Genomic DNA, 13,126 nt, shown 5'->3' with positions numbered 1-13,126 from the left:
ACGAAAGTGAAGAATGATCATCGCAGTAAATTTTCCAATTTAAGCAATCGCTTAAATTGGAAAATCAGATACCATACTGGTAAATCTCTACAGGGAAAACTTGAAGAGAAATTAACTAAGTTTCCTTTTCTAACTCGCGCTCAATAGGGAGGGTGTTCGTAAATACTCTATGGAGCCGCCTTAACAAGTTAATCTCTTGCCTCCGATTACAAAATCACGCCGAACCCACACGTTGCAAAAAAATCTCTTCAAAACCCCGACTTCGAAGCGATATATCACTTTAACGTTAATAGCTACCACACATCGGCAGAAGTTAAATCTATTCCTCAACAATCCAGCTTTATTGTGTTAAAAATTTCAGCGAAATCGAACAAAACCAGAATTAATTAGAATTTTTTTGTGACCTCACTCCCTAGACTTGACCTAACAAAGGAAGCAACGGTCGCCCGTAGCAACCGAAAAACACGAACATAACACGATCCGACGTTTCGGCCAAAAAAATCCATAATTATTACCTGAGAGCTTAAACTTGAATGGAAACATCTTTTTCAAACTTTTTCAACTGATTTAGACGAAAGAATGGCCTCGGCGGGCTACAAAAAGGCCAAGAGTCTAATACTCTTTTGTTCGCATTCAAGCCGCATTGAAGACAATATAACCTTGCTTTTCCGTTTTCACGCACACGTGTTTCATAACAACAAGACCTATCCCATAATACTTGTTACAGGCAGCCACAGGTAGCCCAGCAGACACTACAACCCCTCTTTTCCTTGGATTAAAGTACTAATTAACTGGTTAACAAATTTCAACATGACTGGCATAACTCTGTTTGAACGTTTCGGCCTGGAAAACTCTCAACAAGTTCACTGTTCAGTGTCCCGTTTCTTACTGTTCAAGTTTCAACAGAATTCATAAGCATACTAAGTAACTCAAAGTGTTCCACTCCTACCATCGATAGAGTGCATGAAGTCCAGTAGAGTTAATAATCGAACTAAAGTAACTCCAAGTGTTCTCCTTAATGTCAGTAGAATTTATAATCATTTAAATACTGTGGTGTCCTCCTTTCTCTAGTTGGCCTCAGGGGTAATGCGGGAACCTCTGACTCGGCAGTTCCACCTGTGACACTGTCTCCTGTGCTTTGTTGGTCTGGTCCATCGCTTGCCTTCAGGTACTTCTTCACCTCAGTTACATTTCTCTTGTAGTTAACTCCTTCAGGTGATGTAACTGTGACTTCGTTGCCATATTTATTGGTGACCTTGTGAGGTGCATTCTCGAAAGTGGTTGACAGCTTATTTTCCTTCCTTTGTTTCACCAGCACTTGGTCGCCAGGAGCTAGACTGTTCTCCTGCGCTCCCCTTCGTTAATCGGCATAGTCGGTTCTCTTCTGTTTCATTTCTGCGTCTCGGTCTCGTGCTTCACTGTCAATGTGTTCACACTTTGTCAGCTCAGGGATGTTTGACCCTGGCTCTCTGTTAAACAATAATTTGGCTGGAGAGACTCCAGTGCTGCTATGAGGTGTGGTCCTGTAGGCTGTGAGGAACTTCCTCATCTCTACCTTTAAGTCCTTCTTTTCTGCTTAGGCAATCTTCAAGGTTTTGAGTAGACTTCTGTTTTGGCGTTCTACCTCCCCGTTTGCTTGGGGCCACAAGGGCGTGGAGGTTTGTTTTCAAAAATGTTCCAAATTCCTCGGACGTGAATTGTGGTCCATTATCTGTTTTTAGCGACTGCTGGAGACCGTGCGTACAGAATATTCTCTCCAGGCTTCCTATAATGGTGGTAGATGTTACAGACTTGAGGATGTCTACTTCAAAGTAACGACTATAGTAGTCTACGACGACGAATACATACTCTCCGGAAGGTAGGGACCCCACCAAATCTGCTGCTAGATCTTGCCAGGGCTGACTGAGGAACTCAGTATGTTTCAAGGGTTCCGGTGGTGTGGGCAAACCAACCAACTGAGTAGTGGTATGGGCTAGTCCAGTACGAATTTGACAGGTAGTGTGATGCAGATGAAAAAGTATTGTTATGGAAAGGAGTTCTATTGTTTTCTCGAGTTTGACGTATCCATGGTAACCAGAAGCCCCGCCCCCTTTGACGTCATTAATCTCGTTTCCGTGTTGACCGAGTAAAAAGCCTGGTTTCTAAGATAAACAAAGTAATCACGCAATTTTAAAGTTAACCATTAACTTTAATATCAAATGTTTCCCTAAAATTACAGGACAGAGCCGTATGCAACTCCCTAGTGGATTGCGCTCACCTTATGAATGAAACTATTTACAAAAGTGTTTACAAATGGCACAACAGTTCAATCATGTCCAAGTCCTCATTTGTTATTCTTTCATAGCCATAGGGATATGTTTTGAAGGTGTAGGGATCTATCACTCGTTTTTCGTACACAAGCTGGTACTTTTTCGTCTGAGAGATTGTGGTCAGTGAGTACTCTTTGGAGTTTCGGACGATGTGATAAGGCTTGTAAATATCAGTTTGTCGCGTTTTCTCGAGAGGGCGTTGAATTTCGTCTAAAACATTTTGCCGCAACACTTGATAATTTCACTGCTTGCTACCTTGAGTGTTTAAAGAGATTCCCCTCACTTTGCATTCTTCTTTTTCTTTCTTCGTGAGATAACCATAATTTTTCGGTCCCGCGGACGCAAATTCAGTGATGAAGTCGTCTTCTCCCAACTCGTCCTTGAAATCACCGAGAAAGTCGTCAAGGGGAGGATTGTTTTCATGAGGTAAACTGGAAAAAATAACGCTGTCGGTGTCTGTGTACTGTACTCGTTCTTGTAGCATGTCCAGAGCTGCATACAAACGAAGTCGAGCCCAACATGTCGTGAAACAAGCGATGAAAATGTTGAGGTTTGGTGAGACAGGTTCGTCATTTGATTTCAGTTTATAGTGAATTTCAACGATGTCTTCAGACAATACACTCACGTAGCAAATGTCATTTGCATCACTTTCATGGAATGCACTGAACCTCATAGGATCCCCGAACTCTTTGATTTGAGTTTTGTTGGTGCGCTGGCCAAACTTCCCCCACATGGAATTTAACATCATTTTTGCAAGGCTACGTTTGCCGGGATTCTTTTCAATGTTGTTGCGGTTGAGTTCGATGCCCTCTTTCGCTTTGTAGGATCTCAGATGTTCTTGCTGTTTGACGGGATCATCGCCTACATGAGCTGGCCAGCCGCTTGCCTCCTCTTTAATCTTTAACCATGTATTCACATAGTCTTTAAAGAGACCTTTCCTCGTTTCAGAAAAATGCCACACTTCGTGAATGTAAGTTATTTTGTAGCCCTTCTCAACGGCTTTGTTCAGTTCGGGGGTACACCATGTACCTGTAATTTGTCTTTCACTGTCGCTGTGACTGCAAACCCAGGACCGTTGTAGCATTGGTTTTTCCATCTCTTCTTGTACACAGGCTCTACATAGCGGGAATGTTAGTTTACCATTTTCACGCAGCGGAAGTACTGGATGAAACAGTTTTTCTGGAGGTAAGATTGTGACCTTGGCAATCCGAAGTAATTTTGGATGTCTGTGTCTTCCGGCTGAAATATAATTTCAGGGTGGCCGACAGGATACTCAGCATTCTTATTAATGAACGGATAGAGAGATGTAAAATCATAGTAATGAATCTTCTCTCCTGAGGCGATGTCAGCCAGATGATAGAGTTTGACAGCGTTTGTTCGTCCGCCGCAGAAGGCATCACGGGGATTTAGTGGCTCCACCAAATCGAGGCTGGCTACAAAGTTCCTGACGTCCCGCCTTTCTTCTTTCATTTTCCGCCAATCACACTCCCACATTTCGATGACGTTGTAACCTTTGTCACGCAAGAATTGTAGTTTTTCCTGGGTGCAGAGATACACGTCGGCAGTGCAGCGGTGCTCTAATCTAAGGTGTGTTTCGGATCTGTTGGGATAGCATTTACGACAGCCATGCCAAAAGCAACCTTGAAATTCGTAGACGGTGTTCGTAGTTGCATCGTAGCCGTCCACGGTGTAGCGACTGTTGGGGATACGGTATTCCCCATCATTTCCAACATGTTGAATTCTCCCACTGATCTGACTTTGTTGCCACAGTAGATATTCCATGGCAACTTTCGACTGATTTGTTTTTAGTCGCCAACCGTGGAGAGGCTCGGAAGCAATTGTGTTGGCTTCCATTCGGTTTTGTCGCAGGTCTCGATTGCATGCCGAAGCTATAGTAATATGACTGAAGGGGTCAAACTTTGTCTCTTTTTCAAAAAGCCGTTTGAAAGTAAGGCATCCCTCCTTCAGTAATTTCACGTCCGACTCGCAATATTCCAGCAATTCTTTCTGGAAATCGAACACTACATTCTCAGCTCTTTCTTTATCATGCCATTTCTCTCTTTACGGCCGTTGACAGACATTGATTCAGGCATGTAAAATTCTTTCTCGGGAATTGGTCCCACGTAGTCTTGATTTTCAGGCGTGTTACACAGGTGAGGAAAATAGCCCTTCTTTAACTCTGTCAATCCGAATGTCTTTGGAAATGCAGAAAGCGGCATTTGAAAAAATGACAGAGAGTCAATAAAGTTAATATTGTCAAAGGTTAATTGGAGAAGTTTAGCTCCATTTCTGATTTGATTGAGGACCCTGTGTTGGCGATGATATTCCTCCACGACGAAATAGGAGTCGTAGCCAGAAAAGTTATGGGCCAAAACAGTTACATTGCGCGTGTCTTCTTCAGTTAACGTATCCAGCCATTCCAGGAAATCGCGAATGCAATCTTCACCTTTGAAGTGGAGTGGACAATCATCATCCTCAGTTTCCGCTATTAAAAGATTAGGGATGTGTTTGCCAGTGTCTTGCATCGCCTCAATATCGAAGAAAACGAGAATGGGAGGCTTTTCATCATCATCATCATCATCATCATTACTATTATCCTCTGCTTCGGCTTCGGTTCGTCGCTTGCGTTTTTTCTTTTTTTTTTTTTTCTCTTCGGTTAGCTCTTCCGGTGTTTTAGGTATCTGAATAAAGCATCGGTGGCTTGCGGCCTCTATGTACTCGTGGCAAGAGGGACAGTCTATGTAACCGCATTCATGTTCTTGTTGCTTCTTGAGACCCACCAACAACTTTTTACAGCTACGACATTTGCGGCGTTAACTGCAAACACTGATGTTTTTGGAGTCAGCGGTTTTTCCCTTGTAGGATTTCGTCAGATGATTTTGAAAACAAACATCACCATAAAACATCCGCTTACAGGATCCGCAGGGTGTAGCTGGTGGTTGATTACGACACCTGGCCTCTGTAAAGTCCTCACATCCCGTTTGTAAGCAGGAAGAACAATGATCAGGGTTGTTTTCACAGGCGTGTTGACCTTCGTTATTGTAGGGTTTGAGACACCTTGCGCAGAAATAACTGCTACCAAAGAACCCAGGTAACGTAGTGATCACATTGTAGTGTTCATTATCATACAACAGTACCAATTGTTTTTCCTGAGGCTTTCCAAAAGAAGTCACGCTATAACCTCGGGTAGCGTCCACAAGTAAGAGCTGATAATTGTTCAAGGACGGCGTCAATGCAAATCTAGTGAGTTCCTCGTAACCGCATTTTCCCATTTCTACATTAGCTTCTATATGCAGCTTGATTGCTTCATCTCTCTGGATAGAGAAACCTCTTCTGAAGCTGTTCCATTTAGGGTGATCATCCACTCTAGCTTTAGCTGTCACAATGGCGCGGGCGCAGCATAGTTCATCTTTGTTATCGATACTGATGACAGAACCTTTCAAACGTTTGAAAGTTTCTGGATTAGAATGTCCAGGTTTCAATTTTCGTTTCTGACCGCTACCGCGAGGAGATGTACGAACGTGTGTAAAAGATAATTGAAACGAATCATTCATTTCAAAGTTCTCGTTTGAGTTTAACACCTGTGACATTTGCTGCAGCAGACTGTCGACACGATCGCTACCATTTAACCATTCCCCCGCCGGTAACGCTCGATAAGCATAGCTGTTGACTAAGCGATTGCTGGCTAAATTGAAGTAGACACGATCAGCGGCTGGTATCCTGTCTCGGAGAATCAAATTTTGGATTGTTCTATGTAATCCATCAGCAATTGCTGCTGCCAAGTTTTGTTGAGGTATAAATTGTCCCACCTGACGAATGTTGGAGGTGTAGTGACGCTCTCTAACGCTCATTTTTTTTGCTGTGACTATCTACGTACGGGTTGAGTACAAATTCGAAGCGTCCAGGTTCTGTGGTAGCAAGACTTCCCCCCATTTGTTCTTGATTAGTGAGTTGACGTTCTGTAGCCTCGGCGACATTTGACAAAATCGTATCATCGATAGAGTCGTCAAGAATTTAAGAGAAAATATAAGATAAAATAAATAACCCGGTTCATCACACATTAAGTACACGAAATGTATTTTTGTTACAACATATTTAATTTACCTGTTGGAAATAACTGTTTTCTGGTCCATTCTCAATAGCAATAATGGCCTCCAACAATTCTTCATCGCTTATATCCTCAAAGTGGCTTGACATGGGGCGAAAATCTTATCCAGAGAAACAAAAGTTTAGTCAACAGTCCACCATCTGCAAATGATTTCTATCTAGCGAGTCCCAACTTTATTGGTGTCGTTAACTAATCATATTACAGGAAATGTCAGCACATTTCCAACATCCAATCATATTGCACAAAAACGACATCATATTTTCAACCACCAATCAAGTAACATATGACGTTATTGATCTATCATAATTACATTCACACACGCAGACCACCCGAAAAGTTTACTTAGTTTGTTAATTTAATTTTCCAGTAAATGAATAACAATTACACAACTCGCATGAAAACAAATGCCTTCATTAGTCTTTTAGCGTCCGTTCAATTCGCCTTAAAAGATAATAGCCTATTCAGTTAAGCTAACAGAGTCTAATCATTCAACGTTTAAGATAATAGTCCATTGTCACATTCTTACGTTAAGTTTTCAACTCGTATGCAAATTTCGTTATCCCCGCGGCCAATGGGACAAATTATTTGCATCGCGCGCTAAACTTAAATTTAGGAGTAACGGTTCCATTGTAACTTTAAGGTTTATAAAATACGATCGGACGAACGCTATAGCTTTGCTTATCCTAAATCCGTCCAGTGTTACTTGTGTTATACTGGTAGAACGTTTCCAAGTCCGTCAGCGAGCTATTCAAAATCAAAAGAACTTCATTTCAAAAACCGTAACCGCCTTCAAATTCCAGACCTGTTATAAAGGATTACAGCGAGCTATTCAAAATCAAAAGAACATCTTTTCAAAAACCGTAACCGCCTTCAAATTCCAGACCTGTTATAAAGGATTACAGCGAGCTATTCAAAATCAAAAGAACATCTTTTCAAAAACCGTAACCGCCTTCAAATTCCAGACCTGATATAAAGGATTACAGCGAGTTATTCAAAATCAAAAGAAAATCTTTTCAAAAACCGTAACCGCCTTCAAATTCCAGGCCCGATATAAAGGATTACAACGAGCTATTCAAAATCAAAAGAACTTCTTTTCAAAAACCGTAACCGCCTACAACCTCCAGGTCTGATTGAATCACGTATTGATATAAAAAACAGGTTCATTAAGGTTCATTATCGTTTCCATTCATTATCAGTGACTATTCAAAATCAAAAGAACTTCTATTGAATGCTCATACCCTCCTTGAAATTCCAGGTTGTGATTAAAACATGTAGTGGTATTGAAAAGCACAAAGGCTTATCCTTTCCATTCAATTTCAGTGACCTAATTCAAAATCAAAATAATTTCTTTTCAAAGTCCTTAGCCGTCTTCAAATTTTAGGTCTGATTAAATCATGTAAGTTAAAGTATGAAGTTATCTTGTCCATTCAATTTCAACGACCCATTTCAAAATAACGGTACGGATTTGTATTCGCCCGACATGTACTCCAATTTCAAGTTATATTTATTACCTCTTGAGAATCGTTGTCTTGGTCCGCGTTCTCAATAGAACGAACAGCCGCCAAGAGTGGTTCATCAATCAAATTCATTGTTGATTTTGAGGATGCTGTCAAACTGAATTTTATGACGCTGCAGTTTTGATAATCGATAATCGATTTTGTGAATAATAAGTGCGCGTCTCCACGTGCTCGAGCACAAAATTAAAAGAACTGGGGAAAGCATGTTGGACCATTGACTTTTATTAATGTGGTGGCTTCTAAAAGAGCCGTTTGGTTCTTACCTACATAAAGTCTGTAGGATTTTAAAAGGTGGCCATACCTTGCTTTCTCTGCTTCAAGAAGACGTGATAAGCTCTGGAGAACGGATACGCCGTAATGACGCGGAATTTGTCGCCGTACGATTCCTTCCATGAGAAATAAACGCAAATCTCGTCCGTGGGATAACCCCACGGACAGACTCCGATGACTTTCTTCATTTTGAATACGTACATGTAATAGTGGCCATGTCCCGTCTTGTAACCTTCTTCGACGATTTCATAATCGTCACCAGCGACGAAAGTTTTCCTTGCCAGAAAGGCCACAGTTGACGTTAAATTAAACGTCCGCAGGAATTTGGATGCACCGGAAGTCCACTGCAAAACTGCTGGGGTTTATCGATCGATGGCACACTACTGAGGCCATGCTGCGCAGACCCAGAAAAAATTAGCAAATTTTGTTTTTTTATTTTACAAGAAGACACATGGCTTAAGGTTCCAGGCAGATAGTGCAACTGGCAAATAAGAAATCATCATGGGCAATTTTAAACCAATTGTGCGTGTTCATTGTTTTTAAAAGTGCTTTCACGGTGTTGTTTGTATGAAGACGTGATTGATCATCGCAGTTATACGCACAACTTAAACAGTTGTGAAATTAAAGCCTGAAAAAAAATTCAGACCAGAACGGGATTTGAATCCATGGCCTCTGCCATATCGGTGCAGTGCTCTACCAACTGAGCTATATATCAAGCCAATTGGGAACTGGCCACATTGTGAGTTTGTAATATACCCGTAGATATTGAAGAATACAAATGAATATATGAAATTCACATATTTGGACTGCGGAGAATGTTATGAAGACATGATTGATCATCAGGCTTTATTTAATTTCACAACTGCTTAAATTGTGTGTATAACTGCGATGATCAATCATGTCTACATATCCGATATTCCGTCCTTACCGAGCCTCTTCGTAGGCTACTCAGTCCTTTAATTCTCAACTAACTGCTGTGCGTGTACCTTTGATTAACATCCATACTTGTCTATATGGTAGTGTGACTTTAGATCACTTTTCCTTGCCTCCCCCTAACCTACACACATACAAATATACCATCATAATTAAAGTGACAAATACTGCAGTGTACAATGAAATGTCGTCTGTCTCACGATGCTGTCACCAATGACCCAATCGCCTGATGAAGACTAGCAGCGCGCATTCGAAACTTCGCTATGACATCACAACTGATCACATCGTAAGAACAAGGATGATACTTTGGTACTACTAAATATTTAAGATGTGCCGTTTTTAAACGTTAACTTTTTACACTTTTAATCTGGTGCAAATTCATTTAAAAGCTTCATCACTAAAGCTGGAAGCATTTATTCGCAACTCCCTCTGCTTCTTTTTAACTTGCGTTTACTAGCGTTACAAAGAGAAATTTAGTCTGGAAAGTCGCTGACTTTCGCACACATTGCGTGCCTTCTCTTGCATCCCTGTAATTGGGCTAAAATATTCCCAATTTCTCGTGTTGACGAATTTGGAGACGATGTCTCACTAAGAGCCTGTCTAAGTTTTACGCAGGATGCCTGAAGGCATTACGCGTGATCAGTTTAATTCTTTGTGTACCGCTTCTTGGAATACACGGACACTGAAGCATAGATTCCCGTTAATTCATCCAGTGTTATCAGTCCGGGATCGTTATCAGATTTGATAACCATGTGACGTCACAACATGGCGGCCATTTCAAAAACCGGGAATTTTCGTATTCACTTCGCTTTGCTCGTTATTTGTTCGATTATACTCGGGTAATTTACCCATAATTCTATTCGATAATTACCAGAAAAGAAGGAGCCTCACGTGTTTTGAAGATGGCGGTTGAAGACCAGCGTAAACGATGTAAAATGCTACTCGTAAAGTGAAACAGCGCTTGCAATTTTGCATCCAAACCAGGTATGTTTTCATTTTGTCATTAGATTTAAGTTACCTGGAGATTTTTGCGAAAATCACAAAAAATATGTCGTTAATCTTCACGCCATATTCTTGGGATTTAACGTGTTTTTAGTGTTGTGCACGATCTGTGAAAAAAGTGCACGGGGGTATTATGATTTGCGATGTGTTGTTCGTAACGGCGGCCATATTTACAGCTGTAATCGATATGTTCCTAGGTATTGAGATGGCGGATGCTGGTACCCATAGAATCAAAATAGCAAATTTATGTCGATTTTGTGGATATAGCTTGGTCATTACATAGGGTAGGTTTATTGTTGTCGAGTTTTGCAGCATAAAATTTTCGTTCCTTTTAGGCCTGACAGACACGCACCATTCAACTTTAAGAATTAGTGGTGGCAAAATCAAGGGGTACGTAAAAGTAACTCATCTAAGCCCCTTCAGAAAAAAATATAGCTCTTAGTGAGTCGCTCGATTCATGGTACGGCAGTCCAGGTGGTTGGGAAACCACTTGCGAATCTAACATTAGTTGTTTATTTTCTTTTGAAGGGTTACCATGAGGTCAAAATCAAGGGGCCAGAAGGAACTCCTTTTCATGTCCTTCCTGAAAATTGGAAACAAAGACTCGTTCGCACTTCGTTGTGTTTTGCCGGAAATTAGAGAAATACCCGAGACACTTCTAGACGTGCCAGTCTGGTATCCAAGAGCGCTAAGAAAAATTACACTTTGAGAGAAGTTGCTGGAAGACAGATAGGCCGGGTGCAATACTTCATAAACAGGGAACTAAAACACCTTTCGGACTGCGGGAAAATCGACAATCACGTTAAAGGGTAAGTTGCCTATATTTTAGAGTCAATTTCAACAACTCGCGGTCCTGAAATATTTTCCGGAAATGCCGGCCAAACTAGGTCAGTTTTCTGGCACACCAGTCGTTATATAATGAAGCTTATTGTTGGATTTAGCGAGTGAACTATGGTACGAAAACATATTACTTGAATTATAGTTTCTTTTATATGAATCGGTCGTTAAAAGCGTTTTTCCATATCACCGAATGCACAACAATAGACTACTGATCTACAACTAAAACAATTTTTTTCCGGAAATGCCAAGACTTCCAAGTTTACTGTCACATCTCACGACATTAAGTGTTGCATGTACCCATTCCACTGAACGGAGGTGTATCACGAATTAAAGTGAATATACCTGCTATATTTTTGTTGTTGTGCCAGAACCATATCAGGCGAGCCCACAACGACAAAGAGAACTCCAGTGCATCAAAGATGGAAACGAAATGTACAATACGGCAGAGGGGATTAAATTAGAAATCGCAGAAATGGAATTAGGCGTGGGATGGGATATGGCCATCGAGGTAAGCTATTCTATCTTCAGTATATCTGGACAGAGAGTCGACAGAGGGAGGGTCGCGAACTGTTTCGATACTGTTATTTCCATTTCATAGTAATGAATCATAGTAGGAGATGTTTCGGTCCTAACCACGCTTCGCTCATGCAAATTGAACGAAATTCAGTTACAGCTCTCCGCTTGGAAAATAGAAGCAACTTGTTCAGTGTCAATTTGTGAACTCAAGATGTATTTACTGTTAGTGTTTCGTTTATATTTTATACAGACTGTTGAACAGCCAGCTTCGCCAACTACCAAGAAAATGAAGCCTGGGTGAAAATAGAAGCTATCATATTAGTATCAATAAACAACGCTTTTGTGAACAGAATAACTGTTGTCTACCTTCGTGTGTTTTTACTCGGAACAAATATTATACGGTGTCTATCTGAAAATGAAACTTTTCGCTGTAGCTTTTGGACAAAGACAGTGTTCTTCCATACATCTCTGTTTCTATTCCATAATCCAGTGACCTATTGCGAAGCAAACATACAATTACAATTAAATGAAATTGCATTGTGATGTTGTGAAAAAAGTAACTCCTTTCATCGCAGCGCCCCGTCGACCGCCATATTGAATTATACACTGTTGCTACCAAATAATGTCACGTGAACGAAAATTTGCGCAGCGATTGGTTAATGGTTTGTTTTGGTCGAGGTTATCAAATCTGATAACGATCCCGGACTGGTTATCCTCCATTGAGTGCGCAAATTTCACCTGGAGCCGATTATAAGGTACTGTGTGTCCCTCAGTTGATGTCTCATTAAGCTAAACTAGCAGTCAGTTGTACTTTCTTGACGTTCATAGCATGTTTCGGAGATTCGGAGTTAATCAACTGATAAATTTTAAACTGTGACTGCTTACATTCTGATATTGGCGTTCTTGCCAGGCAGTATAATTTATGTTACGAATTCTCTGAAGTTATTGTATGTAGTTCAATTCTTATGTCAAGGTAAGTGGCAACTTGAAAAAGACTAGTAACTTCATAATCAAAAAAGGCTGCGAAACGCGGGTTCAAAAATGCTTTCCACTTCTAACAAAAGACTTAGCCAGTTTTGCATTTGTGCTGAAACGAAAAAGAATTGGAAAACTGGGCAAATGTTTAGTTCAAAAGGATGAATTTATATGAAAGTCTCACGTTCTATCAGGTTTGTCGAGCAGATAGTAAGTTTCGCCTACCGAAGCACTTTCACTTTTGATCTTACATAGTCATAATACATTGTTAACAAAAGCGTTCTGTGGGTCTTGTGTTCTTGCGTTCTTGTATCGAGCCTCGCTGATGCAAAACGTGTTAGGCAGCCAGACATCAGAAAATTACTCGAGAATTTGACAACTTCTCTGACTCACATATTGAGTTGGATCGACTTTTTTTCACTGGGTACATTTAGAAGACCGCCAAGTTCAGATTTTTGGAATTATAGTCACGATTGAAAATCGACTCAACAATTTCCATTTCGAGTCTTTTCACTTAAGCAACAATGAGCTGTCTGGTGACAGACCAATGTAATTATCTAGCCATGCATGTAGCTTATGGAGGTGCATTGTTTCGATGGAGATAAGTGTTGCAAGGTATCCCGACGTGCCGAACAAACATCCCTTCGAGAGTGAGT

At 40.8% G+C, this 13,126-nt stretch overlaps 1 protein-coding gene and 1 pseudogene across 5 annotated transcripts in view; one reads left to right on the top strand and one right to left on the bottom strand.

The window, feature by feature from the left end:
* Positions 1–4,330: 4,330 nt before the first annotated feature.
* LOC149111281 (uncharacterized) lies at positions 4,331–8,592 on the bottom strand (annotated as a pseudogene). Its single transcript, XR_016208085.1, has 2 exons — positions 8,236–8,592; positions 4,331–6,517 (listed from the first exon to the last, which is right to left on the bottom strand). The product of XR_016208085.1 is annotated as an uncharacterized LOC149111281 (transcript).
* A 1,538-nt stretch (positions 8,593–10,130) lies between these two features.
* LOC110052140 (glutathione synthetase-like) overlaps positions 10,131–13,126 on the top strand; it is a 38,976-nt gene continuing 35,980 nt past the window's right edge. For all 4 annotated transcript variants that reach the window (XM_089292909.1, XM_089292914.1, XM_089292907.1 and 1 more), the window contains exons 1-4: positions 10,131–10,529; positions 10,668–10,948; positions 11,348–11,487; positions 11,746–12,250. The gene's annotated coding sequence lies outside the window, so the exon portion shown is untranslated. The remainder of the gene's footprint in view (positions 10,530–10,667; positions 10,949–11,347; positions 11,488–11,745; positions 12,251–13,126) is intronic.

The sequence above is a fragment of the Orbicella faveolata genome, unplaced genomic scaffold, assembly GCF_042242905.1.
Source record: "Orbicella faveolata isolate gen_17 unplaced genomic scaffold, um_ofav_v1 contig_24, whole genome shotgun sequence".
Lineage (NCBI taxonomy): Eukaryota > Metazoa > Cnidaria > Anthozoa > Scleractinia > Merulinidae > Orbicella > Orbicella faveolata.
Note: the sequence above shows the minus strand (reverse complement) of the source record. Positions and strands in the feature narration are given on the sequence as shown.